Source organism: Eupeodes corollae, chromosome 1 (assembly GCF_945859685.1).
Source record: "Eupeodes corollae chromosome 1, idEupCoro1.1, whole genome shotgun sequence".
In the NCBI taxonomy this organism is placed as follows: Eukaryota; Metazoa; Arthropoda; class Insecta; order Diptera; family Syrphidae; genus Eupeodes; species Eupeodes corollae.
This window is the reverse complement of record NC_079147.1, coordinates 303750896-303778156: the sequence shown is the minus strand read 5'-3', so window position 1 is coordinate 303778156 and position 27261 is coordinate 303750896. Positions and strand designations below refer to the sequence as shown.

The window sequence follows — 27261 nt, the reverse complement described above, 5'->3', positions numbered from 1 at the left end:
TTGATTTAATTTCAAATTTTCTTCATAAACTTTTGTCGGTCTATTTATTTGAATTTTCTTTTTTACAGTTTTGTTGTGTTGTTGCGAGGCAAGAGGAGGTGTGGAGGTGGGTGAAGTGGAAGGGTAGGATAAGGATGAGGTAGGAAAAAGAGATAGGAAGATTTGGAATAGGTTAGGTGGGATTGTTGAGATCCGGGGGACGCGGCCTGCTTGCGGTGCACGGCGTCAGCTCGTCGGACGGGGGGGGATCTTGCCCCCGAAACTCAACCTCGCCTGCAGACAAAAACATATATCAGGCCAAGGAATGAGGAAAAGGAAGGAAACATAAACGGACGGACTATTGGCACATCAGGGCACTGCGGATGTTAGTGCAGTGAGGCCATTACCCACCCTACCTTTAGGTATCCGCGGCCAGTGTTGGATACCCCCAAAATTGTGGTCGATGATCGGCTTCAGGTCATCTTAGGTCCATGCCCACTCCGCTACCCTCGACACCCCTGAAAAAAAGAACTTAAGCTCTCATCGTTTCGCTTGGGCGAAACATAAAAAAACTTTTTTTTGCTATTTCCGGCGTTTCTGTCCGAAGTTTAATTTTATTTAATTGACAGCTTAATCATCAGATTTATAAATAAAATAAATTAACAAAAAAATTAACATAAAAAAAAACAAGAAAAAGAACTGGTAACAAAAAAGTCAGGTTGGTAGTCCTAAGTCTTTATTTGTTTCTACCTTTACGTAGAAGAACCCTTTGTGGTATTTTCTTTTTTGTTAAGCGGATACAATTATCGGCGCCCTAATTCCTTACCCCTAAAGAGCTCTGTGGAGGTATCTTTTAGGACCCTATACAACAAAAAAATTATGGGACCGAACACGAAAATAACACCAACCTTTTTTTTCACACCTCACAATAAAAAAAGATACAAAAAAAGTTATGGAATTAAACAAAAAAAAAAATAACATCCACGCCGATGAATTAATTAACGATTTAATTTGTTGAATTTCAAAAAAAACTTAAATATAGGACAATCACAAACACAAAAAGATCCACCGGTTAGGTACTTTGAAATATATGATATGGAGATGTACGTCTATGTTGTGGGCCAAATTTATAAATTGATTGTTTTGTTTTCTTCTCAATTTGGTTCCCGTATAAATTTCCTTTTCTTTCAAGTTTTTTTGATTTAAATTTCCTTTAATTTCCAATTCTCCTTCATTCGTTTTTTTTCAGTTTTTAAATTTTATTTAATTTCAACTTTGTATTCTAAATTTTTTTTTTGAATTTTATTTAATTTCAAATTTTTTCTGTTTTTGAATTTTATTGAATTTCAAAAATTTTGTTTTTTTTTTTTTTTTTGGGCGGCGGCCCCGCTCTCCATAATTTAATTCGGGCCGCCGGGAATCAAACTATTATAAAAAAAAATTATCCTAAGTAAATTCCTATTCTTCGCTAAATTAACAGACTCACCACCTTTACTTGTTGTTTGCTGGGTTCTTTTGTTTTTCCAAAATTGTTGGCACCAATTAACATTCCACTTATTTCACTTTCTTAAATATCTTTTCTTTCCTATAAAGAATTAATTTTTAACATTCGCCTTTTAAATCAAATCAAATAAAAAAACTAACTTTGCTGGTCCAACTGTTTCTTTTTTCGGATATTTGAATTTAATTTTACCACTATCACTCTTTTTTTTAATCCACTGTGTGGTAGATGGCCAAATGAGGGAGTGCTGAAATTATCATCCCACCCACACCGGCAAAAAAAATATTCCGATGATGTATTCTATCTCTAACAGGAACACATCATCCGATCCACCTATCCATACATATACCCCCAACCAACATCATCACACCCAAATAGTGGGAAACCACTTAGGTATTAGAACACTTCCAACAGAATAGGGGTATCAGTGTCCCAAGACTAAGGGTGTGTTCCACGGTCGAAATCGGAGAGACCTGTAACACAGAACCACATGAAACCAGAACATTTAAAAAAAAACCATACACATAATAACCAAGTAACCACAAAACGTATGAATACGAACCACCTAACCACTGCAATGACATGCATCAACCGTCAATACTGAAAACTAAACACGGACATAAAACAAAGTTTCATTCACATGCAACTTAACAATTCAACCAACTTAAACGACAATACACCAAACCCAGATCTCTTCCGGAACGCACCCATTGCTTTTCCATGGAATTTCTTTCCACTGAGTTATGGAGAGTTTCCATGGAGAGCAACAATGAGGCAAGTGACAGCTACATAACAAAATAAACAACATCCAACGAGTCAACAACTTTTGGGTAAGTATGAAATTTATTTGTTTCTTATTTAAGTATTCTTTTTTTATTTTACTACCTTAGGATTGAGGATGCGGTTAATGGAAGGCATCCACAACAAAATTTGCTGTTTATTGAGATATACTCTCAATAAAAAGCAAAAAACAAGGATTCTGGATGCCTGGGAAATGGAATGGGATTCGGATGATGGCGAGGAACTGGAGGTACAAGGGATGCTGAGATGGGTGAGTGTTTGAAATACACAATTAGTTTTATTGGATTTTATTTGCTTGATTTTTCTTTCCTAGATTAAGGGAGTTTTTTGATAATTGTGGGGAAAAACCCACGATTTAGGCCGGGCAAACTTTTGTACTACCATTAAGTAGAGGTTAGTATTAATTTTATAAAATTAAGTCGGCTTCCATTTTGTTTTTTCTTTCTATAGTTAGAAGGTCAATGACCCTAACAATAACCAGCGTAGGTGGCCGACCTACCTCAACGTTAGTCAAAGGCAAAGCGAATTACTTTTTATTTATAATTAGTAATTATTCAACTAGACACCTGAAATTACACATATATACATAACTATCTACACATTTAACAATAAGCATTCCTTTTTCAGGATTTTGTTGAAACCCCTATCTGCTGGAGCGTCCGGTGTACCAAAGTTAAGGATGCTGGGAGGTACACTTCTAGATATGTGGATCGGAGGTGCTCGTCAGAGATTTGCGAGAAAAACCGAGCTAGTACCTATGTCCTCTATTAAGCCTAAAGTGTATACAAAAAAAACTATCTATATTTAATTGGGAGTACCTACTAATTTGAATGTATTCTGTTCTTCAGGAATCCTGCTATGCAGCGAATCAACCATCTCTATCCGCCACCGCTAATACCTCCAACGTTTAAGTGACCCTACACCATTTAATTAGTTATTGGTAAGTGATAGGAATATTTTTTTTTTATATAACTTTATTTTAAGTAGTTAAGTTATAGATACGATTAAAAAAGTATATATTAATAACTAAATAACTATATAAATAAATGAATAAATAAATAATTTAGGGATTTTGTAAATATCACAGATCGTAGTTTTCAATCATTGCGGATAGTATTTAAGTTAGAAAAGGTAGTAAATTTAGTATCACAAGTTTTAAAAGATAAGTTACTTAAGCTAAAATAAAAAAGAAAATATAAATATCACAGATGAAGAAAATTTAAAGCTATCAGTCTTAGTAGGATTAATAATGTTAGTAAAATTATCACAGATGGGATGGTTAAACCATTTTATCACAGAAGAAGGAAATTTTAAAAGCTATTAGCCTAAGTAAAATTAATAAAGTAAGTAAAAATATCACAGATGGGATGGTTGAACCATTTTATCACAGATAAAGAAAAATTTAAAAGCTATTAGTCTTAGTAAAATTAATAAAATAAGTAAAAATATCACAGATGGGATGGTTGAACCATTTTATCACAGATGTTTAATAAAATAAGTTAATATATTAATAAATAAATAAATAAAAACATTTAACATTAAGTAACATTTAGAACATAAGGCATGCAATGAATATAATAAATACATATATACTTAAAATATCCGTGTTTATTAAACAGTTCCAGGTACTTTTGGTTTTTGTTACTGTTGCTAAATAAATATAATAAGTTATACTCACGGATAATTTAATACATTAACAAATAACAAACAGAAACGATACGAATTAGCAACAATGATAATTACGGCTTGTATTTAAAACAAACGAACGTGTTTTTGAAGCATTCTGCTCATTGTTTTAAATCTTTGGCGTGATATATTCCAAGTCTTTTTCCGATTAAGTTTTCTAACTCATACATTTGATTTCCTATTCGTTTAACTACGCGGCATTTAACATACTTGGGTGAGAGTTTCGCTGATAAACCTTTCGACGAATCGCTCATCACAAAATTTTTCCGATACACCTCTTGTCCGGGTGAAAATTGAACGTTTTTAGTACGGACATTATAAATTTTTGAGGATTTATCGTTGACTTTAATTATGTTTTCGCGAATTTGATTTCGTATGCACTGCAATCGACCATGTCGGGGAAGAGTTAACAGCTCGCTATCGTCCAGCGCATGCAACTTCTTGGCAAGTTCATAACTGCTACCGTGCGTCATCATGTTAGTGCCGAATAATGCATAATAAGGTGACACGCCGGTAGAGCTATGAACCGCGCTTCTTAACGCACACGCGATGTCGCTAAGGTGCGTATCCCAATACCTTTGATCGTCTTTTAGGTACGATCGAATAGCAGCCAACAAGGAGCGGTTCACCCTCTCCGACGCGTTCGATTGCGGTGCATAGTGAGCGGTTTTAAAATGCCTTATGCCGTATTTAGTTATCATCGATTCGAATTCTTTGGATACAAATTGTTTTCCATTGTCGGAATGGATGATATTGGGTACTCCAAACATATTGAAAACGTCTTCTTTTAAAAATTTAATGACGCTTGAAGTACTTGCTTTTCGTAACGCTTTCAACAACACAAATTTGGACAAATGATCTAAGACAACAAACACGTATACATTTCCTAATTTTGACCTCGGGTATGGTCCTAAAAAGTCAATGTATATTTTTTCAAACGGACGATTACTACAATATGACGTAACAATAGGAGGACGAGATACTTGATTCGACGCTTTACTTTGTTTACACACACTACAATTAGAGACGTATTCACGAACATGCACGGTCATATTAGGCCAGTAGAAATAATTTCTAAGTTTAGCTAGGGTTTTTGCTATGCCGCCGTGAGCGGATTTAGGAGGATCATGAACCTTCTTTATAATTTCCTCGGTTAAACCTGATGGTACCCAAAGGAGCCAAGAATGTTCCCACATTTCTTCTTCGCCTAATTTTTTAAAAACTTTTTTATAGACATATCCGTCTTCGTATTTTAAGTCGGGAAGCTCGTCTTTATTGTTGTAAACCGTCTCGATGAGGTCTAAATATTCATCAGAAAGGAATTCCGCTGACTTCAAGTCAATCAACGGGGCAACGTCCTCGATAGTCAGAGAATCCACATGTACCCGAGAAAGAGTATCCGGTACTACGTGTTGACTTCCTTTACGGTGCTGTATGTCGAAGGTATAGGACTGTAAAGAAAGACTCCACCTGGCAAGCTTGCCACTAAGGTCCTTCATGCTCATCAGCCATTTAAGGCTGGAATGGTCCGTTATGATTGTAAAGTCCATTCCCTCGACATACGGCCTGAACTTCTTCACAGCCATCACCGCGGCCATACACTCCTTCTCGGTGACACTGTAGTTTCTCTGACTTTTATTAAATTTTTGAGAGAAAAACGCAATCGGTACCTCCTCTCCTTCCTCGTCCAACTGAACCAGTACAGCACCGATCCCGGCGTCAGAAGCATCACATTGGATGTAAAATCTTTTTGTGAACTCCGGGCGCGAAAGAACCGGCGCTGAGATCAATGCTTTCTTCAGGTTCTCGAATGCCATCAGCGCTTCATCCGTCATGAAGAACTTCTCGCTTCTCTTCTTCAACAGGTCAGTCAAAGGAGCAGTCAAAGTTGAAAAGTCCTTTATGAACTTCCGATACCAGCCTGCCATTCCAAGTAGCCTACGGATCTGCCTAGGGGTTTTCGGGATCGGGAAATCCACGATCGCCTCTACTTTCGCCGGATCCGTTTTAAATTTCCCACCACCAACTATGAAGCCCAAGTATTTTAACTCTTTGAAGCAAAACCTTGATTTCTCCATGTTGATGGTGAGATTGGCTTTACGTAAGCATTCGGCTACTTCGCTTAGCAGGCTGATATGGGTATCAAAATCCGGTGCCATGATAAGCAAGTCATCGAGGTACACAAAAACGCGCTCCCTAAGTCGTGCAGGAATCACCTTGTCCATCAACTGGCTCAAACGTTGAGCTGCATTGCACAACCCAAACGGCATCACAGTGAACTGGTACAAGGGTCTTCCCGGTACCGCAAAGGCAGTCTTTTCTCTACTCTGTTTCTCCAGCGGAATTTGCCAAAAGGCCTCTTTGAGATCGATGCTACTCATGTAAATCGCGACGGGAAATCGGCTGGTGAGTCCTTCAATGTGAGGAAGAGGGTTCGCATTTTTCTTCGTCAGTGCGTTCACCTTACGGGAATCCAAACAGAGTCGGTTTTTGCCGGGTTTCCGTAAGAGTACCACTGGCGAACACCACGGGCTTTCACTCTCCTCAATCACACCGAGCTTCAGCATCCGATCCAACTCATCGTACAACAGTGTTTGTATCGCTGGAGAGACAGGGTAGTGACGCTGTTTCACAGGGAGGGCATCTCCTGTATCGATGACATGCTCCATCATGGTAGTCTTTCCAAGACCATCGCGCTCGAAACTTATAAATTGATCTTTGACAGCATCCAGTCTGGCCTGTTGATCCGAGGTTAACTGGTGAGCATTTAGAGAATCTGATTGTTCGTCAACCGAGATACTACTTATAATTCCCGGAGCTAACTGAAACACTCTCCAAAAGTCAACTCCAAGATAGATCTCCTGGTCCAAGTTGGGAACGAGGAAGAAGGTCAACATCTCTTCTTTATCCTTATACGTGACTCTAATGGAAATTTTGCCCACAATTGATTGTCTTTTTCCGTCAGCGGTCCTAACTCCTGAACTGAAAGGTGTAATAGGACAACCAAGTTGTTCAATCAATTGTTCGCAATTTTTCCCTAATATGCTTACACTAGCACCGCTGTCTAGTAAGCCTAAAAACTCTCTCGAACCTATTTTTATTTTTGCATAAGGCCGAGGGTCGGATTTTAAATTTACAATAGTGGAAGATATCTTCTTCGAAGTTTCTTTACGGGCCTTGTATCTCGCCCTTGCCTTTAAAACATTTTTGGAAGGTGTGCTTATTGCACTGTTGAAAATTCTTGCCCGAGCTTCCTCGTTTTCCTGAAGACGGACATGTAGCGGTTTAATTTTGTATAAATTTCTTTCAGTTACATCTTTTATAATTTCTCCTTTTTCTTTTCGCTTTAAAATTTGTATTTTTATCTCACCCTCTTGCAAGAGAGGGGTTTCCATCACTCCATCAGCGGAGGTGGAATTTTTAAAATCTATTGGGGGTTCTGATTTGGATTGGCACGCGATTCCCCCGTACCCTTCGCGTCCCGAAACCGGTTTCCCTGATTGCATCGTGGGCAACGTGGAGTTATTACACCTTCTTGACCACACTTGTAGCAAAACACGTTTCGCACATCAGACTCACAATCAAAGTAAGTATGGCCCTGCACTCTGCAGTTCCAACATTCTAATTTTGTAGGGTCCGCGTATTTGCGAGGCGAAATTTTTGGTCGAGCCGTACCAAACTGATAAGCGGCAAGCTGTTCATTCGTCGGTTGGTACTCCTCTTCCAATTCCAGTTCATTGACCGGATATTTGCCTGGTGGTTTGGCAAAGGTTTTTGGCAATTCCTTCCTGGGAAATGCCACTTCCGCATCCTTGCATGCAGTAAAGGTAAAGATGGCCTGTGGGTAAACTAATTTCCCTATTCTTTCATTTAGATTTCTTTTCAGAATTCGCACCATCTCTACATCCGGTATTGGGACCCTTAACTGGAATTTCATCCGGTTTATGGCCATGAAGAAATCTTCACTACTCTCCCAGGAATGCTGCTTACGATCCATGATGTCTCGGATTATCTCGAAGTCCGAGCGAGTATTCCTATACTGACGCAGCAAGGCATCCTTCAAAGCTGGCCAGTCATGACGGTAATTTGTCCGCTGAAACTGCCAGTACCACTCGGTAGCATTTCCTGAGAGAAGTAAATGAAAATCTCTTAACACTTCGCCCCAGGAACATCTATGCTTGTTCCGCTGGATCTCAACCCGAAGAACAAAATCCTCAGCGGTCATAGTCGTTGGTTGGCCATCGAACTTCAAGCCCCATCTATCCAATCTTATTGGACCCTGGGGTCTCGGATGCTGAGTTGGACCATAGTACTCCGGTTGGTAGCCGTATGGGTTAGGAGTTCTCATAGGATAAGAGTTGACATACGGATCTGACGTGATTTCCTCATACCCAGCGGGAAGATTACCCCTATCTTGAGGTCTTCTCGTCGGGTCATGTATTCGGCGACTCGGTTGATTAACCGGTACAAAAGCGCTTCCACCTGGATCACTTGGAGGATACTGCTGCACTGGTGGCTGGGTCGCCGGCACGGGTCTAGGCATCTGATTGGTAGAAGATTGATTGTTTGGCCCTATATTCAAATTCCTAAGGAATTCACCAAGTTGATTTTGGATCTCACTTTTCAAGGTATTGGTCATTTCCCTTTGCATAACTTGGCGGGTAGTAGACAAACCCTCTACCATTGCCAAGTTAATATAAGCTTTTATGTCTTCTGGTAGTAATCTTTTATCTTTTGCTTTTATTACAGGAGTTGGTCTTTGAGCTAGGCTCTCCAAAATGTCCCTAGAACTACCTGAGCCAACTGCCTGGACTGATACTGGCCTATTACTAGTATCAGGCACAAAACCTGTCGCTGGTCGCACAGTATCGTTCATCGACCCGATACTCTCTCTATCGTGTACATTCTCCTCTCTCATCCCAGTAAGTTGACTAAACGGGGGAGGAGAAACTGAATCGACTGTGCTATAGGTTTCATCGCGACCTAGAGGAATACTAGCCCTAGCTGGTTGGTTGGATTCAGCTCGGATTTGCCTATCAGAAATAAGAGGAGAATACATCATCTGCTGTCTAGAGGTATGGTCTAACCCTTGACTTGCCGACCTGGTTAATCTTGGTTGATTTATTTCAGCATTCCTTATAAGGCGGTTTATGCGCTCCTCCTCTTCTTTACTGGAATAAGCCATCGTTTATCTGTTCAACAATCAACAAAGAATATAGAAAAACGGAAACAACAAAACAAAAGTGGTGAGTTTGCAAAAAAAAGTAAGTACTTTATCTAAGAAACTGAATTTCTTCACTAATACAAAAAAATTAATCTTTTTAGAAACACACCTATTGGTATTTGCAACCTAAATTTATACAACTAACCTTACGAAAGCAAAAATGTCAAAAAAAAAAATAAATAAATAATGTAACGATGAAAAAAAATGTAAATTTATAGAAACTAGAATAAGAAAAAAAAATGAAAAAGATAAATTGAAAAAACTAAATTAAGAAAAATAAATTAATCAAACAAAAAAAAACGAAATGTAAACTTATCGAAAACTGTATAGAAAAAATAAATAAATAAGAAAAAAAACTGTAAACTTGAACTAAACAAAACCTAATATTGTAACAAAAAGATATATAAATAACAAAAAGTTTAATAAATAACGAAAACTAGTAAATAAATAATGTAAACGAAAAATTTTAAGAAAAATATTGTAACTAAATAACTAATTTATCAAAACTGTACCTAAACTTACAAAAAAACTATAACTATATAACTGTAAATAAATAAGAAACTCAAAAAATAACTTGTTAATTAAATTACTCACGAAAAATACTAAGAATCGATAAGAAAAAATAATAATAAGAATAGAAAAATGAAAAATGAAAAATGAAAAACGAAAAACGATAGATAACCTCTTAACAAATGTAATTCTAAAAAAAAACTATTTTAGAAAACTTTGTACAGTTATCTTTAAATTTGATTGTCTTACTAAGATTAAATTCGTCTTCTATAATGAAAACAAATTAACTTTATGTATAAGAAAAATTATCGAAAACAAACCTAACAAACTAAGAAAACAAAAAAAAAATTAAGAAAAATGTAAAATTTCACTAATTTTGTAATAAATAACACTCAAACAAAATTAACGAAAAATCAAATCAAAAAAATATCAGAATAACTTTGAAAAATGTACAAAAAAAATAAATCAAAGAAAAATATGTATGTAATAAAGTTAGTAATTGAAACAAAAGGATTTATGTAAACGATTTTGTTACTCACTAACGAAAAGTTAATTTCAGGTTTCCATAAACATACGGGGTGCTTTAGGTAGCTTATGAGCGACATGGTACGACCACAGATAATAAATATACAGATGTCTCACCCTTATGGCGAGAAATGATATATGAAACTGAAATCAACCAAAAAAAGAGCTTTTTCAAAAAGTTCAACACATTCACTAAATGAATACCCGAAAGCTATGTTGCTCGTCTTCTCTCCTATGAATGAAAACTAAGGCAAAGAAAAATCTGAAATCTTTTTGTACGTTCTTTTCCTCTCATAATCCTAATGCACAGTTACACATAATACACCAAGATCATTCTTCACAAATGAAAACAAAACTGTTGTATTTTGATTTTTTGTGGTGTGGTGTGGCTGGTGGTGATGCGTTGAAAATAGGTGCAGGAGAGTTGATCGCTTGTTGACGACGAGAAAAAAAATATTTACAGTTGTCTTTGGAAATAGAAACAAAGCTAGGACAAGGTTGTCTTTATAGCTCGAGTTCTTATAATGTAAATGCTAGTTGCGTGCATTCATGTGGATTTTTTTTATAAATTCTTCTTTTTCTTCAATTTTGTAAAATCTCCACCAATAAATTTTTCTGTTTTATATGTTTTTAAACGTAATGAAGTGTTGTTGACTGGTGTCAATTGGATGATGAGGTACCTACATATGTCCAATGTACATGTATGTACCTCATTGTACATAATGTGTCAACAATTAAAATAATATTTGTTTTCTAGTTTAAAAAGAACTGATCTTATTTTTTTTATTCAAAATGGACAAGTAGATTTTGTATAGCAAAAAATAAAATATGTACTGTTTTCGAATAAGGGTCTTCCTGTAGATTTGTATTGTCTGATTTGTATGTTTCCTTGACATAACTGTATAAAAAAAACGTGTTCCTTTTTGATTATTGTAATGGGTCCGATTTGTCGAATTGAAAATGTTGACATTTCTCGACGTTTTAAGGTCCATATAGTGGAAATAAAAGCATTTTGGGAAAATGTCTGTGCGTGTGTACCTACGTTCGTAAGTTCGCGACTTTTTTTTGCTGTCCATAGCTCAAGAACCAGAAGAGATATCGACTGCAAATTTTGTTATACAGATAATACTGTAGAAAGATGCAATTGAGTGGGTGGTTTTTTTTTTTACAAAAGCAGTTAAAACAAAAGGCGAACATTTTGGTTAACCCTAAATATCTCACGAACCAATAACGCTAGAGACTTCAATTAAATTGTATAGGTATTATATATTGTAACGTCTATATAAGGAAGATGGATGGGGCAAGTGTAATCCTGGTTGATCTCTGAGAAAGTTGAAACTGCAGGACGAACGTTTGCGATAAAATAAGTTTCGCAAAAGTCTTGGTGTTTTGATTTGTACCTTCCATTAAATCGATTTCTCTTTCGAGAGAATTCTTTTCATCAGACCAAAGCCTTTTTTTACTCTTTTTAAGTCGACTAATTTTCTGTAATATGTTTATTTTAGATTTTTGATTTGTCATATTTTTGTATTTCTCCAGAAAAGAACCGTTATTTCGTTTTTAAGTTTTCTCTAGAACTAATGAACCGATTTTTTTTTCTGCACAAGCCATTATACTTTCTTAATAATATTTAATGATCAACAAATTCATTACTTTTTATATTTAAACAGACTCTTTGGATAAATGAGCAGGTTCGTGCGATCCAATCGTGCATTTCAATTGTTTTGCTTTTCGTCCAGTTTTTTCAAAGTTTTTTTTTTCAAGTATCTTAGTCTTGAGATTCTTGAATCAGACTGTGATGCAACCCAACCTTATAATCTACCATTATTGTCTGTCAGATATTAAAAAAAGGCTTGGATGCGGCCCACACTGATTACTTCCCATACCGTTAGTTTATTTATTTTTACAAATTTTAAAATAACCAACAATATTTAATATAAGGAAATAGTTTAGTTTGAAAATCTAGTTTTGTTAAATAGATTTTTAGTCAAAAACAAATTTTTGTCAATTTTAGTAGCATATCTTAAATTTTTACAAATTGGATGAATGAAATTAATTTGAGAGATATCAAGAAACGAACACCATTTTTACCAAATCTGCATACTATTTCTTGCAGATTTTTTTTACTGACTGTTAGATTTAAATAAAAAAAACTGCTAATTATCAAAAACAATATTTTCTGTGAAATAAGAAAGAGTTGAAGACAATATTTTTAATTTTGAAAAGCTATTTGAGTCGAAAGTAAATTTTTACGAAGTTTTAAAATTGTTTTTTTGTTAGGTTTTAACATTTTTTTTAAACTTTCAGTTCTATTTTTCTCAAAATTGTATTGAGTCAAAAATCAAATTTTACCAAATTTTATTAATTTTCTTGTTTAGGTTTTTATTTTTTGTAAAAAAAACTGTCAATTTGATTTCTCTAAAAAATTTTCAGAATGTTGAAAACAATATTTCTTATAAATTAAAATTGGTTGGAAACCATGATCTCAAATTTTTGAAAAGATATTTGAGTCGAAAATCAATTTTACCAACTTTTATTGAGTTGTTTTTTAATTTTTTATTTTTTGTAAGAAAAACTGTCAATTCGATTTTTCTCAAAATTTTACTGAATGTTGACAACAATATTTTTTTAAATTAAAAAGTAGTTTAAAGCAAATATCTAAAAGTTTTGAAAAGATATTTGAGTCGAAATTCAATTTTTAAAAACTTTGAGTAGTGTTTTCTCAGGTTTTTATTTTTTATAAAAAAAAAATGTCAATTAGATTTTTCTCAAAATTTTACCAGATGTTAAAAACTTTATTTTTCGTTGCACAAAATTGGTTTGGAGATAAAATAATTTTGTATTCGTAAAATTTTCGAGGTAACATTGTTTAGTTTTTTTTTATTTATAAAAAACCTTTAATTGGATTTTTTTCAAAAAATATATTTTTATCTGTATATCAAAATTTATTTGAAGTCGATATCTCTTCTGATTTTGAGCTATGGACGACGAGAAAAACGTCGCGAAGGTACGATCATACGATCGTACGAACGTAAAACACAGAAACCAAATCATCTGCACATTCACTTGCCCACACACCTAAACAATCGACATTCACAAAAAAATAAACAAAAAAAAGATCCAACATTATCACCCCTTTCTTCTTTTACGCATCAAAACGCGCATAAAAAAAAGAAATACATTTGTTTGCAACGGACTAAACTTTGTTTTTTTATTCGTTGGCAAACAAAATAACAAATGAGAAGAGAAAAGTTTCTAAAACGAAAAAAAATAGCAAGGCAAAAAGAGCTTTCTCAGCTTTATTTTTAAAAGCTCTTGTCTGTTAAGGCTTGTCTGTTAAGAGAAAAAAATGTTTCATTTTTTCATGCTGGGATGAGACATCTGTATAAATTTATTATCTGTGGTACGACCTTACTGACGACATCGCTGCAAAAAAAAGACATCAGACGGACAGAATAAACTTCCCCTGATGTGACCATAATGGGATAGGAAATCTACTAGAAACACAAACAATTTACATGACTAAGTTTTCCCCTACCGTTCCCGCGATCCTAGACAGTCTCAAGGGACTTTGCTAGAAGACATGAAACGGCAGGATAAAACTTACAAAAATTTTGGACGATGATGTCGGACTACACGTCTCGCACAATCAATCGTCCAAGTAGAAAATGACGAAACTAGGAAAAGAAAATTGAAAAATTAGAAAGAAAGAAAAGAAAAAAAAAGTTAGGATGGGAATTGGTAAAAGACAAAACACAAAAAATGCACTGACTGACCTTACTCAAGCTTTCGCAAAGGAACGTCGCGATACACCTAGGTTCGCCTGTGGCCTTCCTGGTGCAGACATACGCCCTTTGCACAAACTTCAGTAATTTCAGAAAAAACATTACATTCATTAACCGCAGTCACTGTGAATTTTCAAACACTCGTCGCGATACGACTAGGTACGCCTGTGGCCTTCCTGACGCAGACATACGAGGTTTAAAAATCCACAGCAAGTTTGGTTAGGACAATACAACATAAAAAAAAACTGAAACAAGTACAACATAAACTAATTCGCCAAAAAAAATGTTCCAACTGGTTGGAACACCCTTTAATTACGTTGGGCGCCATTTTGTTGCGATTGGAACACCCTTTAAAAACGTTGGGCGCCATTTTGTTGCGAGGCAAGAGGAGGTGTGGAGGTGGGTGAAGTGGAAGGGTAGGATAAGGATGAGGTAGGAAAAAGAGATAGGAAGATTTGGAATAGGTTAGGTGGGATTGTTGAGATCCGGGGGACGCGGCCTGCTTGCGGTGCACGGCGTCAGCTCGTCGGACGGGGGGGGATCTTGCCCCCGAAACTCAACCTCGCCTGCAGACAAAAACATATATCAGGCCAAGGAATGAGGAAAAGGAAGGAAACATAAACGGACGGACTATTGGCACATCAGGGCACTGCGGATGTTAGTGCAGTGAGGCCATTACCCACCCTACCTTTAGGTATCCGCGGCCAGTGTTGGATACCCCCAAAATTGTGGTCGATGATCGGCTTCAGGTCATCTTAGGTCCATGCCCACTCCGCTACCCTCGACACCCCTGAAAAAAAGAACTTAAGCTCTCATCGTTTCGCTTGGGCGAAACATAAAAAAACTTTTTTTTGCTATTTCCGGCGTTTCTGTCCGAAGTTTAATTTTATTTAATTGACAGCTTAATCATCAGATTTATAAATAAAATAAATTAACAAAAAAATTAACATAAAAAAAAAACAAGAAAAAGAACTGGTAACAAAAAAGTCAGGTTGGTAGTCCTAAGTCTTTATTTGTTTCTACCTTTACGTAGAAGAACCCTTTGTGGTATTTTCTTTTTTGTTAAGCGGATACAATTATCGGCGCCCTAATTCCTTACCCCTAAAGAGCTCTGTGGAGGTATCTTTTAGGACCCTATACAACAAAAAAATTATGGGACCGAACACGAAAATAACACCAACCTTTTTTTTCACACCTCACAATAAAAAAAGATACAAAAAAAGTTATGGAATTAAACAAAAAAAAAAAATAACATCCACGCCGATGAATTAATTAACGATTTAATTTGTTGAATTTCAAAAAAAACTTAAATATAGGACAATCACAAACACAAAAAGATCCACCGGTTAGGTACTTTGAAATATATGATATGGAGATGTACGTCTATGTTGTGGGCCAAATTTATAAATTGATTGTTTTGTTTTCTTCTCAATTTGGTTCCCGTATAAATTTCCTTTTCTTTCAAGTTTTTTTGATTTAAATTTCCTTTAATTTCCAATTCTCCTTCATTCGTTTTTTTTCAGTTTTTAAATTTTATTTAATTTCAACTTTGTATTCTAAATTTTTTTTTTGAATTTTATTTAATTTCAAATTTTTTCTGTTTTTGAATTTTATTGAATTTCAAAAATTTTGTTTTTTTTTTTTTTTTTGGGCGGCGGCCCCGCTCTCCATAATTTAATTCGGGCCGCCGGGAATCAAACTATTATAAAAAAAAATTATCCTAAGTAAATTCCTATTCTTCGCTAAATTAACAGACTCACCACCTTTACTTGTTGTTTGCTGGGTTCTTTTGTTTTTCCAAAATTGTTGGCACCAATTAACATTCCACTTATTTCACTTTCTTAAATATCTTTTCTTTCCTATAAAGAATTAATTTTTAACATTCGCCTTTTAAATCAAATCAAATAAAAAAACTAACTTTGCTGGTCCAACTGTTTCTTTTTTCGGATATTTGAATTTAATTTTACCACTATCACTCTTTTTTTTAATCCACTGTGTGGTAGATGGCCAAATGAGGGAGTGCTGAAATTATCATCCCACCCACACCGGCAAAAAAAATATTCCGATGATGTATTCTATCTCTAACAGGAACACATCATCCGATCCACCTATCCATACATATACCCCCAACCAACATCATCACACCCAAATAGTGGGAAACCACTTAGGTATTAGAACACTTCCAACAGAATAGGGGTATCAGTGTCCCAAGACTAAGGGTGTGTTCCACGGTCGAAATCGGAGAGACCTGTAACACAGAACCACATGAAACCAGAACATTTAAAAAAAAACCATACACATAATAACCAAGTAACCACAAAACGTATGAATACGAACCACCTAACCACTGCAATGACATGCATCAACCGTCAATACTGAAAACTAAACACGGACATAAAACAAAGTTTCATTCACATGCAACTTAACAATTCAACCAACTTAAACGACAATACACCAAACCCAGATCTCTTCCGGAACGCACCCATTGCTTTTCCATGGAATTTCTTTCCACTGAGTTATGGAGAGTTTCCATGGAGAGCAACAATGAGGCAAGTGACAGCTACATAACAAAATAAACAACATCCAACGAGTCAACAACTTTTGGGTAAGTATGAAATTTATTTGTTTCTTATTTAAGTATTCTTTTTTTATTTTACTACCTTAGGATTGAGGATGCGGTTAATGGAAGGCATCCACAACAGTGTATAATGAATAACTCAAGTAATTTGCATTCTATGGTTAGGGTCCTGAGTAAGCAGAAATGTGGTCTTAGGGTTTGTCATATAAATGCTCAAAGTTTGTTACCGAAAATTGACGAGTTTCGTGACATTTTTATTAATTCAGATGTAGATGTTATTTGTGTTACTGAAACATGGTTAAGAGATGATATTGGTGACAAGTTGTGTTTTGTTGGGGGCTACCGCATTTTTAGGAACAATAGAGCAGATCGTGTTGGTGGTGGTGTGGCAATATATATAAAATCTTCTATAAAATCTAAACTAAAGTTTTCTTCTGAGAGAGGTAGTCCTATTGAATATTTATTCGTTGAGGTTTTTGGAAGCGAAAGCAATCTACTTTTAGGAGCAATTTATAGGCCAAATAAGCATATAGAACTTTCACAATTTTCTGAACTTTTAGAAGAAATCTCTCTGGGCTTTCCAAATATAGTTTTATGTGGAGATTTTAATTGCAATCTACTAAGCCCAAACATTTTAATTCATAACATGCGTGCACTCAATCTTAGCCCAGTTAATACTGTGACTCCGACTCACTTCTTTGACGGGGGCGCGACACTGCTTGACTTATTTTTGGTTAGTGAGATTAGGGATGTGGTTTTGTATGATCAACTTTCCGCACCGGCTTTTTCAAGGCATGACTTAATATTTTTGACAATAAAGTTTAATCTTATATATGCCGTCAAACAGATTTCATATCGTGATTTTAAGAATATTAATGTTCTGCACTTGGAGGAAGATACAAGAGCCATCAATTGGGATAACATTTTGTACATGCCTTCTTCCAATGAACAAGTTCAATTCTTAACGAACAAGATAAATCTTCTCTACGACACTCATGTTCCCTTGAAAACAAAAATTTTGAAACAAAATGATAAGCCCTGGTTTACAAATAATATAAGATCGTTAATGCAAAAACGGGATCATGCATTTAATAATTGGAAGCGGTATCGATTGCCCGAGTTACGACTCGCATTTTGTTCTCTTCGGAACAGAGTTATTGCAGAAATTCGTACAGCTAAATCTCAAATTTTCTCTAAGCATTTAAATGTTTCACTGAATGGGCGACAACTATGGAGAAACTTGCGAAACGTTGGCATTGGAAAGTTGAGAAATGCGACTGCTGTAGGTCTTGATGTAAACACACTTAACGAAGCATTTGCCTCACGACCGTCACTTTCGCCTTTGCCAATCACTTCTGGGGGTGTCTCGTCTGCGGAAGACTCAGATCATCCTGGTTTCGGTTTTCGAGCAGTAGATTCTACTGATGTTGTAGAAAGCTTACTTTCAATCAAGTCTAATGCTATTGTTCTGGACGGAATTGATCCAAAATTTATAAAAATGATTCTGCCATTTTTGCTGCCCTACATCACGTTTACATTTAACTCCATTTTAATGTCTGGAGTTTATCCTGACATTTGGAAGGTGGCAAAAATCTTACCACTTCCTAAAAATGCTAAAGGAACCGAATTCAGACCTATTTCAATTCTTTCTTATTTATCTAAAGTTTTTGAGAAAATTTTGCAGAAACAAATCAACGCTTTTCTTACGACTAACTCCATGCTTACCTCGCAACAATCTGGTTTCAGCAAAAAGCACAGTTGTATAACTGCGCTTTTGAACGTAACTGAAGACATAAGGCAATCGTTGGATAAGGATGATGTAACTTTTTTGGTTTTACTTGATTTCTCTAAGGCATTTGACACAGTTAATCATGTCATACTTTGTAACAAGCTTATGCAGCAGTTTAATTTCTCAACAGGCGCCACAAAGCTCATATATTCATATTTAAACAATAGAAAGCAAGCAGTCCAAGCTGGTGACAGTTTGTCCAATTTTCTACCAACGTTATCTGGCGTTCCCCAAGGATCGATACTGGGTCCTTTACTATTCTCAATGTATGTAAATGAACTACCATCTTTGATCGATAATAGTTCCTGCCACTTGTATGCCGATGACGTCCAACTATATCTAAGCTGCCCTCTCGGACTTATTGACAATGGAGTCTCCAATGTCAATGAGGACCTTGAGAAAATTTTAAATTGGTCCCATTTAAATGGTCTTTTTTTGAATCCGAAGAAATCTAAATGCTTAGTTATCTCAAGAAAGAACTTAGATCTTGTTTACTTTCCTCAAATTATGTTAAGTAATGGTCCAATCGAATACGTACAGACTGCAAAGAACCTTGGCGTTACATTTAATCGATATTTGACTTGGGACGATCACATAAACGGACTTGTCGGCAAAATGTATGCTGCTCTACGTACACTTTGGGTAACCCAGTATTTTACGCCAGTAAAAACACGAATACTGCTAGCAAAGACCTTGCTTATACCTATTTTGATTTATGGATGTGAGTTATATTGCAACTGTAGATATGATAGTAAACGCAAACTTAATACTGCTTTTAATAATATCGTTCGCTATGCTTTTGGTTTACGTAGATATGACAGAATATCTAATTATTCTTCCCTGTTATTAAATATGCTCTTGGAAAATTATGTAAAACTTCGTTGTTTAATCCTCCTCTCCGATATATTGCACACACAACAACCACAATATTGTTTTGACAGAATATGTTTCCCCACCTCTAACAGGACTCGTCAACTAGTTCACCCTCGCTATATATGCTTAACTTCTGAGCGTCAATTTTTTGTAAATTCAGTTCGCCTCTGGAACTCCCTTCCACGCTTTATTAAAGAAAATCAAAACACAACAAGACTTAAAAAGGACTTAAAAAGGACTTAATAAATTACTTTTCAATTTAAAATTATATTACATACTTACATAGACCGTATAGAACTTTTCATATTATAATAATAATCATAATATAAATAATTGAAATGTCATTTAATTATAATAATTACATTGTCATTCTCATTCATAAGCTTGTTACTACCTTATAAGATATTGTATCTTACAGTTACTAAGCGTTCAAAATAAAATAAATAAATAAATAAAAATAAATTGGACAGACTTTTGAAAGTTATTGCCTTGCCGTGTGAGCTCTGCACTTTTATTTCAAGTACGATGTTAAAAAAATCGCATGACAGCGCATCACCTTGTCTAAAACCCTTTTTTTATATCGAAAGGTTCTGTTGAGTTGTTTCCAACCAGTAGGGAGCAGCGTGAATTCTCTATGGTAATCCTGCACAACCGGACAAGTTTGGCAGAGATACCAAAACTAGACATGGCTCTATACAGCTCGTCCCTGTAGATGCTGTCATGTGCGGCCTTGAAATCGAAGAAAAGATTATGTGTATCGATTTGGTGTTTTTGAGTTTTTGTCCAGAATCTGCCGTAATGTGAATATTTGATCAACTGTGGACTTTCATGGGCTTTAGACGTTCACATATTACTGCAGAGACGATTTTATAGGCGATATTAAGTAGACTGATTCCTCTATAGTTGGTGCAGTTTAGAGGGTCTCCTTTTTTCATAATCGGGCAATCAATACTGAGGTTCCATTCATCGGGCATGCTTTCTTTCGACCATATCTTTCATATAAGTTGGTGCATGCTCCTAACCAACTTATCCCCAGCTACTTTAAAGAGCTCGGCTATTCAAACCATCCGCTCCAGCGGCTTTATTAGACTTCACCTTAGATATGGCAATCTTTACTTCGTCTCAATCAGGAGGACGGGATTGTTGGCTTTTGCCGTCTATGTTGAATGGATTACCCTGCTTGACAGCGGAATTCGGTTCATCGTCGCAGTTATACAGTCTGCAGAAGTGGTCCTTCCATATTCTCAGCATTGACTGCGGTTCCACACATTCCTCATCAAACCAGGAGTTCCTTGTTAGTGGTTTCTTAAAACCCAGGACGTCAGAGGCGGCTTCGCTGATTGCATCTTGGCAATGTTGCCACTGGTTTTAGATACATTGTGTTGGTGGTAGATAACATCTAAAGAGGTTATTTCTAACTCGGTCGGAAAACAATTTGATTTGCCTTCGGCCTGGAAACCCGAAGTGCTACCTTGGCTACAACGGGGTAGTGGTCCGAGTCATTAACTGAGATATGGTTAAAAAGCCTTAGATATGTAGCCTTGGTGATTTGTTTTAAGTAAGTAAGTAATATAGCCTACGTAAAGCTATGAACTTCTTAAAATGCGTGCTATAAACCAAAGAGGCATAAACAAGCTAAACTCGTTGAATAGAACCTACACACGGAAATCATATTCATGAAACGTCATAATTGAAATTCAGTTAGCTAGTAGCCAACTTCACTTTGATGGCATCTATTCCTTAACGCTACGAGCCCTTCCATAGCTTTAGCGGAGATATGGAGAAACTTTTGGAATTTTATTTTTGTATTTTGCCAAACTTTATTACATATATGTCCCCAGTTTATTTAAGAAAATGCTTGTTGAGACCTAGAAACAAATCTACAAGATGAAAAGCATGGCTAAATTGATGAAAAGACTTGAGGAATTTCATATGACCAACAGTTATGTTGAACGCATCCAAATATGGGAACGTTCAACACAAGTGAAATAGGATGTGTGGCGACCATTGACGACCTTTTGCAAATTTCCAGTCTTCGACAGATGGCGCAGCGATCGTAGAAAAGAAAGATACAAAAAGAACCGAAGTAACGTTCTAGACGCAGCTGCACCTTGAGATACTTTTTTACTCTTATTTCTGATCTCGTCTAGACTGCCTCGTGCAACGCTGTTTTTTTAACCAAAACTAATTTCATTATATTAGAATTTTAAGAGAAATAAATTATAAGTTTTAAAGTAAACCTTGTGTCTGGAATTTATTTAGCACAAACACTAAAGTGGTGACCCCGACGTGATTTCGTTGAAATTACCCAGCACAAGATACGACAACCAACATGGACCCACCAGCAGGTACAGCTGCAAACACCAGCGACACTATTGTGCAAGCATCAACGCTAGCCGAAGTTGCAGCCTTGAAGAACCTCAGGATTCCACCATTCTGGAAAATAAATCCAGCCTTGTTGTTTGTACAAATTGAGGCGCAGTTTCACAACAACAGAATCTCTTCCGACAACAGCAAATTCAATGCCATAATCGCTGCCTTGGATCCTGAAATCCTAAATGAGGTTTCGGATTTGGTGCAAACACCACCAGTCACTGACAAATATCCTACCTTCAAAAAACAATTAATAGGGAGGTTTACTGAGTCCAAGGAGCGACAATTGAATAAGCTTATGACATCACTCGAACTCGGCGACAAGCGTCCTTCAAGTTTGTTGAGAGAGATGAGAAGACTTGCGGGAGAAAATGTTCCCGATGATATGCTCTCTACAATTTGGATGTCAAGAATGCCGAACCATGTTAGGGGAATTCTTTCTGGAAGTCTGGACATTGGCCTCACTGCTTTATCTGAGATAGCAGACAAAATTATAGACAACATGTCAACAGCACCAAATCTCGTTTTCGCTGCAGAGGTAAATGAATGTCGAAACAACAATTCCCTCGATCAACGCCTGATAGAGGTAGAATCTGCACTGTCCAGCCTTACAACACTCGTGCAAAGTCTCAAAGTCGGTCAAAACAGATCTCGAACGCAGTCCAGAAACAGATCCGTTTCAAAGGTAAGAAGGGTTTCATCAAAAGATGCAGTTTGTTTTTTCCACAGGAAGTATGGAAAGGAAGCAAGAAGATGTGACAACCCATGCAATTTTTCCACAAAAAACTAACCAGCTTGTTCTCATCCAAGGCGGTTGACAACAGTTCTCAACACAACAAAGAAAGCCGCCTTTTTATCTTCGACAAGGAGACTCATCAAAAATTCTTACTCGATTCTGGCTCAACGATATGCGTCCTACCTCGTTCCAATGATTGCCCAAAGCAGAGAGGAGATCTTATTCTTCTTGCGGCTAACAACACCCCAATTCACACCTACGGCAGCAAAACCCTCACGCTCAACATCGGGCTTCGGAGGGCTATAACATGGCCGTTCATCATCGCAGACGTTAAAACAGCAATCATTGGAGCAGACCTACTGGAACACATTAGCCTGGTGAAACAATTTGTACTTGCCAACAGCAACTGTTCTAAAACGAAGCCCACTAGACGCAACACCGCATAATAACTACAGGCCAGCCAAACGCAGAACGTCCAAGACGTCTCACCGGGCAAAAGCTTAAACAAGCCAAAGCAGACATCGAAAATTTCGTCAAAAAGGGATATTGTCGCGTATCCAGCAGCCCATGAGCTAGTCCAATTCATCTCGTTGAGAAAAAAACTGGTGGTTGGAGATGTTGTGGTGACTATCGACGGTTGAATGCTCAAACACAACCCGATAGATACCCGATACCACACATTATGGATTTCACCGAAAACTTATATAACAAATCTTGTTTCTCAATCTTGGACATGGATAAAGCGTATTATCAGATTCCGATGGCACCTGAAGACATTGAGAAGACTGCGATCACAACCCCCTTCGGATTGTTTGAGTTTTTGGTCATGCCATTCGGCCTTAAGAACGCTACTCAAACTTTCCAACGGTTTATGGATATAGTTCTTCGCAATCTGGATTTCGTTTTCTGCTACATCGATGACATCCTGATTGCCTCCAATTCAGAAGAAGAACACAAACAGCATGTTCTTCAAGTCCTTCAACGTCTTCAACAGTACGGTCTTGTAATCAACGTCTCTAAATGCCAATTTGCGAAATCTGAGGTAACATATCTTGGACACACTATAAATAAAGTTGGTTGCAGACCACCAGAAGACAGGGTCAACGCTATATCAAACTATCCAAAGCCAGTCACTATAAACGAACTACGTCGTTTCCTAGGAATAGTCAACTATTACCGTCGCTATATTCCGAGTTGTGCTCACATGCAAGCACCATTGAATGGACTCATCAAGGATTCGAAACGGAACGACAAACGACCGGTTCCATGGAATCCTCTGGCTGAAAAGGCTTTTCAAGAGTGCAAGAACAGCATCAAACAAACAACTTTACTGACGCACCTCAATCAAGATTCATCACTGGTTCTGACAACTGATGCCTCAGACACCGCAGTCGGCGCCAAGTTGGAACAAACAGACTCGACATATAACAAACCAATCGGATTCTTTTCGTGCAAACTTTCAAAGTCCCAGGCTCGATACAGCACTTATGATCGGGAACTTCTTGCTATTTACCTTGCCATACGTTTCTTCAGACACATACTGGATGGTCGTCGCTTCGTGGTGCAAACGGATCACAAGCCACTGATCTATGCCTTTCAGCAGAGCTCCGACAAAGCTCCCCAACACCGATTGACACAATTGGACTTTATATCGCAGTTCACAACAGACATAATTTATCTTCCCGGCAAAGACAACACCGTGGCAGACGCGCTGTCAAGAGTTTACGCTTTAACAATGCCATCACAGTTCGATCAACGTGTATTACATCTGTCGCAACTGCTGGATCCTGAACTACAAGAATTTCTAAGGCCAGGAAACACTTCCCTCAAAATGACCAAATTAACCTTAGAACCTGGCATCAAAATTTATTGCGACATTTCGGACAACCTGATTCGACCATATATACCATCGTCTCTACGTCGACAAGCCTTTGAAGCGATACACAATTTGTCTCATCCCAGCGGAAGGTCTACCAGTCGCCTACTCAGGGAGAAATTCATTTGGCCAAACATCAGAAAAGACGCCCTGGAATGGTCTCATACTTGTGTTCAATGTCAACGTTCAAAAATCAATCGACACACAAAACAATCACCGGAACCAATCAATGTTCCAGACCAACGTTTTCAACATGTACACATCGACCTAATTGTCCTCCCGCATTGCAAAGGAAACAGATATTGTCTGACAATGATTGACCGTTTCAGCAGATGGTCGGAAGCTATACCTCTACAAGAGATGAGTGCAGAAACAGTCGCATCTGCATTTTACAACCATTGGGTTTCCCGATTCGGCTCACCAATCAAAATCACGACCGACCAAGGTGCTCATGAAGTTGATTGGCACCACGAGGGTAAGAACTTCACCTTATCACCCTGCTTCAAACGGACTAGTGGAACGATGGCATCGCTCTTTGAAGACCGCTCTGATGTGCCACGAAACGACAAATTGGGTAGACGCACTTCCAACAGTATTAATGGGACTTCGAACAACCTACAAAGAAGACATTAAAGCGTCCGCAGCCGAAATGCTCTATGGAACGAGTCTAACCATACCTGGTGAGTTCTTTGTTAACCAAGACACTTTTTCTGACCCACAGATATTCGTTCAAAAACATCGAGAGGTCATGCGCAAGTTTCGTGCATCTACGACATCAAATCATGCCACCAACACAAAATTGTTCGTTTCACCTGACCTGTACAAATCTTCACATGTTTTTCTTCGACGCGATTGCGTTAAAAAGCCATTGGAACAACCATACTCTGGTCCTCATCCTGTAATAAAAAGAATTAACGATCGTCTTTTTACAATAAACGCAGATGGACGGATTTTAAATGTATCAACATAACGTCTAAAACCAGCATACATCTCACTCGGAAACAGCACAGCCCGAGAACCAAGTCTTCCAACATCAAGCGATGATCATCAAACACCGAGTCAAATCCAATTAAACCAGCTTTCCACAACAAAGATTCGGTCAATTTTAAAGAAAAATGAAAAAAATCTACAAATCAAAACAGATGTTCAACATCGAGTTAAATTTGACAACTAATTAAATCGTCCCTTCGGTACTAGAGGGGGAGTTATGTGGCGACCATTGACGACCTTTTGCAAATTTCCAGTCTTCGACAGATGGCGCAGCGATCGTAGAAAAGAAAGATACAAAAAGAACCGAAGTAACGTTCTAGACGCAGCTGCACCTTGAGATACTTTTTTACTCTTATTTCTGATCTCGTCTAGACTGCCTCGTGCAACGCTGTTTTTTTAACCAAAACTAATTTCATTATATTAGAATTTAAAGAGAAATAAATTATAAGTTTTAAAGTAAACCTTGTGTCTGGAATTTATTCAGCACAAACGCTAAAGATGTTTACATATATCGCTGAACATTAACTTAAAATAAAATCGAAACTAGTTTAATCTACTGAACTGATGCTATTAGTTAAGCACATTTAGAAATCTGATAATCTTTTTTAAAATTTTAATGCGTTGAACGAAGTTGGGTTGGAAGATCATTTCAGAGCCTTAAGTTTACTTGCATCCTATTTTCTAACCTTCAAATATTGTTTGTAGACAGAAATTTCCAATAGGGGCTTCCAAACCCCCAAATATGTTTGACAGACATGGTTTGATGAGTATTTCATTTCAAAAATGTTCTTAAAATATAAATGTTTGTTCATCAAAATAGTCCTTTTTTTCTTACTTTGTTAACTGCCAGGAACGTGATGGTTAGTGCGTTGGACTGTTTGACATTTACACCACACTCTTCAATAATGCACTGAAAAATGCATATTATCCAGTTTTTTTTTCAGAGAAAAATCCTCCAAGAGTAATTCGTGTCATCAAAACTGCTTCATCAAATTAGACGTTTGGATTAGACTTAAAACTGTAGGTCCCCTCCATCCCTGATAACAGTACTCGCGTACATGAATGTTTGAGAGTTGTAAGTCACTAGGTTCAAGTTCTCAACGGACTGTTGCGCCATCTACTTTATTTAATTCACTTTTAACTTCACGTTGATGTCATCTGTTTTTTAACGCTACTAGCCCTTCCATATGTAGGTTTTGTGGAGATATGCAGAAACTTTTTGAACTTGATTTTTGTGTTTTGTCAAACTTTATAACAATGGATGTCCTCAGTTTAATTAAAAAAATGCTTCTTGCGACCTAAAAACAAGAGATTTGCATTTTTTATATTTATGTATGTATGTACATATGTTGATTGAAATCTTCATTTAAAAATAAATTTGATTGAAATTTGACACGCTTGGATTCATTTTGTTAAATATGTTTCACAAACCAGTAAAATATAAAAATGTTGATACCCATCATTTGACTATCCATTTTATGAATTTTTCAAATTCACCTCAACCAAACCTCATTTGTCAAACATATTAGAGAATGCGAAAAACCATTAATGTCGCCATAAATATAATGACAAATAGGTCCAAGGCACCTACGAGTAGCGTCAGAACGTGAACCTTCAATTGAAGGTATTTTTTTTTGATTTTAGATTCAATGTATTTCTCATAATAGCCTGTTTTGGGTTTGGTGTGAAATGCCTATAAGAGAAAAGTAAACATTTTATAATATCATGATCATGAGTGAATAAGACGATGTTAATCTAAGACATCAAACATTCAAATAGATTTCTCTTTATCCCTAATGTTTTTTTACTTTTAAAACATCATCTGTCCTGTTTAACTAAGAGTTTCCGTATGAAGCCAGTAAGCTCTAGTCTAAAGTTATAAAATAACCAAACCGAATCTTTTTCAAACGCAGCTAATGATGAAAACCAATGATAGCTTTAACCTCCAAATCAATGGTTCAATTATTTCAACTGGCCGATCCACAGTGAACTATCGCAAATCCAGGATTATTAGTTACTAAAATACCTAAGCCTT

At 36.7% G+C, this 27261-nt stretch overlaps 3 long non-coding RNA genes across 8 annotated transcripts; 1 reads left to right on the top strand and 2 right to left on the bottom strand.

Annotated features, from left to right (window-relative positions):
• Nucleotides 1-89: 89 nt before the first annotated feature.
• LOC129942220 (uncharacterized) lies at nucleotides 90-1909 on the bottom strand. Its single transcript, XR_008780998.1, has 3 exons — nucleotides 1624-1909; nucleotides 1469-1564; nucleotides 90-1404 (listed from the first exon to the last, which is right to left on the bottom strand). It is a non-coding gene; the product is annotated as an uncharacterized LOC129942220 (long non-coding RNA).
• Nucleotides 1910-2104: 195 nt separating this feature from the next.
• On the top strand, nucleotides 2105-10214 carry LOC129942218 (uncharacterized). 6 transcript variants are annotated; one of them, XR_008780992.1, is made up of 9 exons: nucleotides 2162-2310; nucleotides 2371-2531; nucleotides 2595-2674; nucleotides 2909-3061; nucleotides 3130-3221; nucleotides 7842-8595; nucleotides 8717-9042; nucleotides 9098-9213; nucleotides 9293-10214. It is a non-coding gene; the product is annotated as an uncharacterized LOC129942218 (long non-coding RNA). The 6 variants fall into 6 exon arrangements; XR_008780996.1 differs by lacking the exon at nucleotides 7842-8595 and having other exon boundaries at nucleotides 2168-2310; XR_008780993.1 differs by lacking the exons at nucleotides 7842-8595; nucleotides 8717-9042; nucleotides 9098-9213; nucleotides 9293-10214 and adding an exon at nucleotides 7601-7782 and having other exon boundaries at nucleotides 2105-2310; nucleotides 3130-7553.
• A 5043-nt stretch (nucleotides 10215-15257) lies between these two features.
• Nucleotides 15258-16619, bottom strand: LOC129940810 (uncharacterized). Its single transcript, XR_008780764.1, has 3 exons — nucleotides 15930-16619; nucleotides 15775-15870; nucleotides 15258-15710 (listed from the first exon to the last, which is right to left on the bottom strand). It is a non-coding gene; the product is annotated as an uncharacterized LOC129940810 (long non-coding RNA).
• Nucleotides 16620-27261: the final 10642 nt, after the last annotated feature.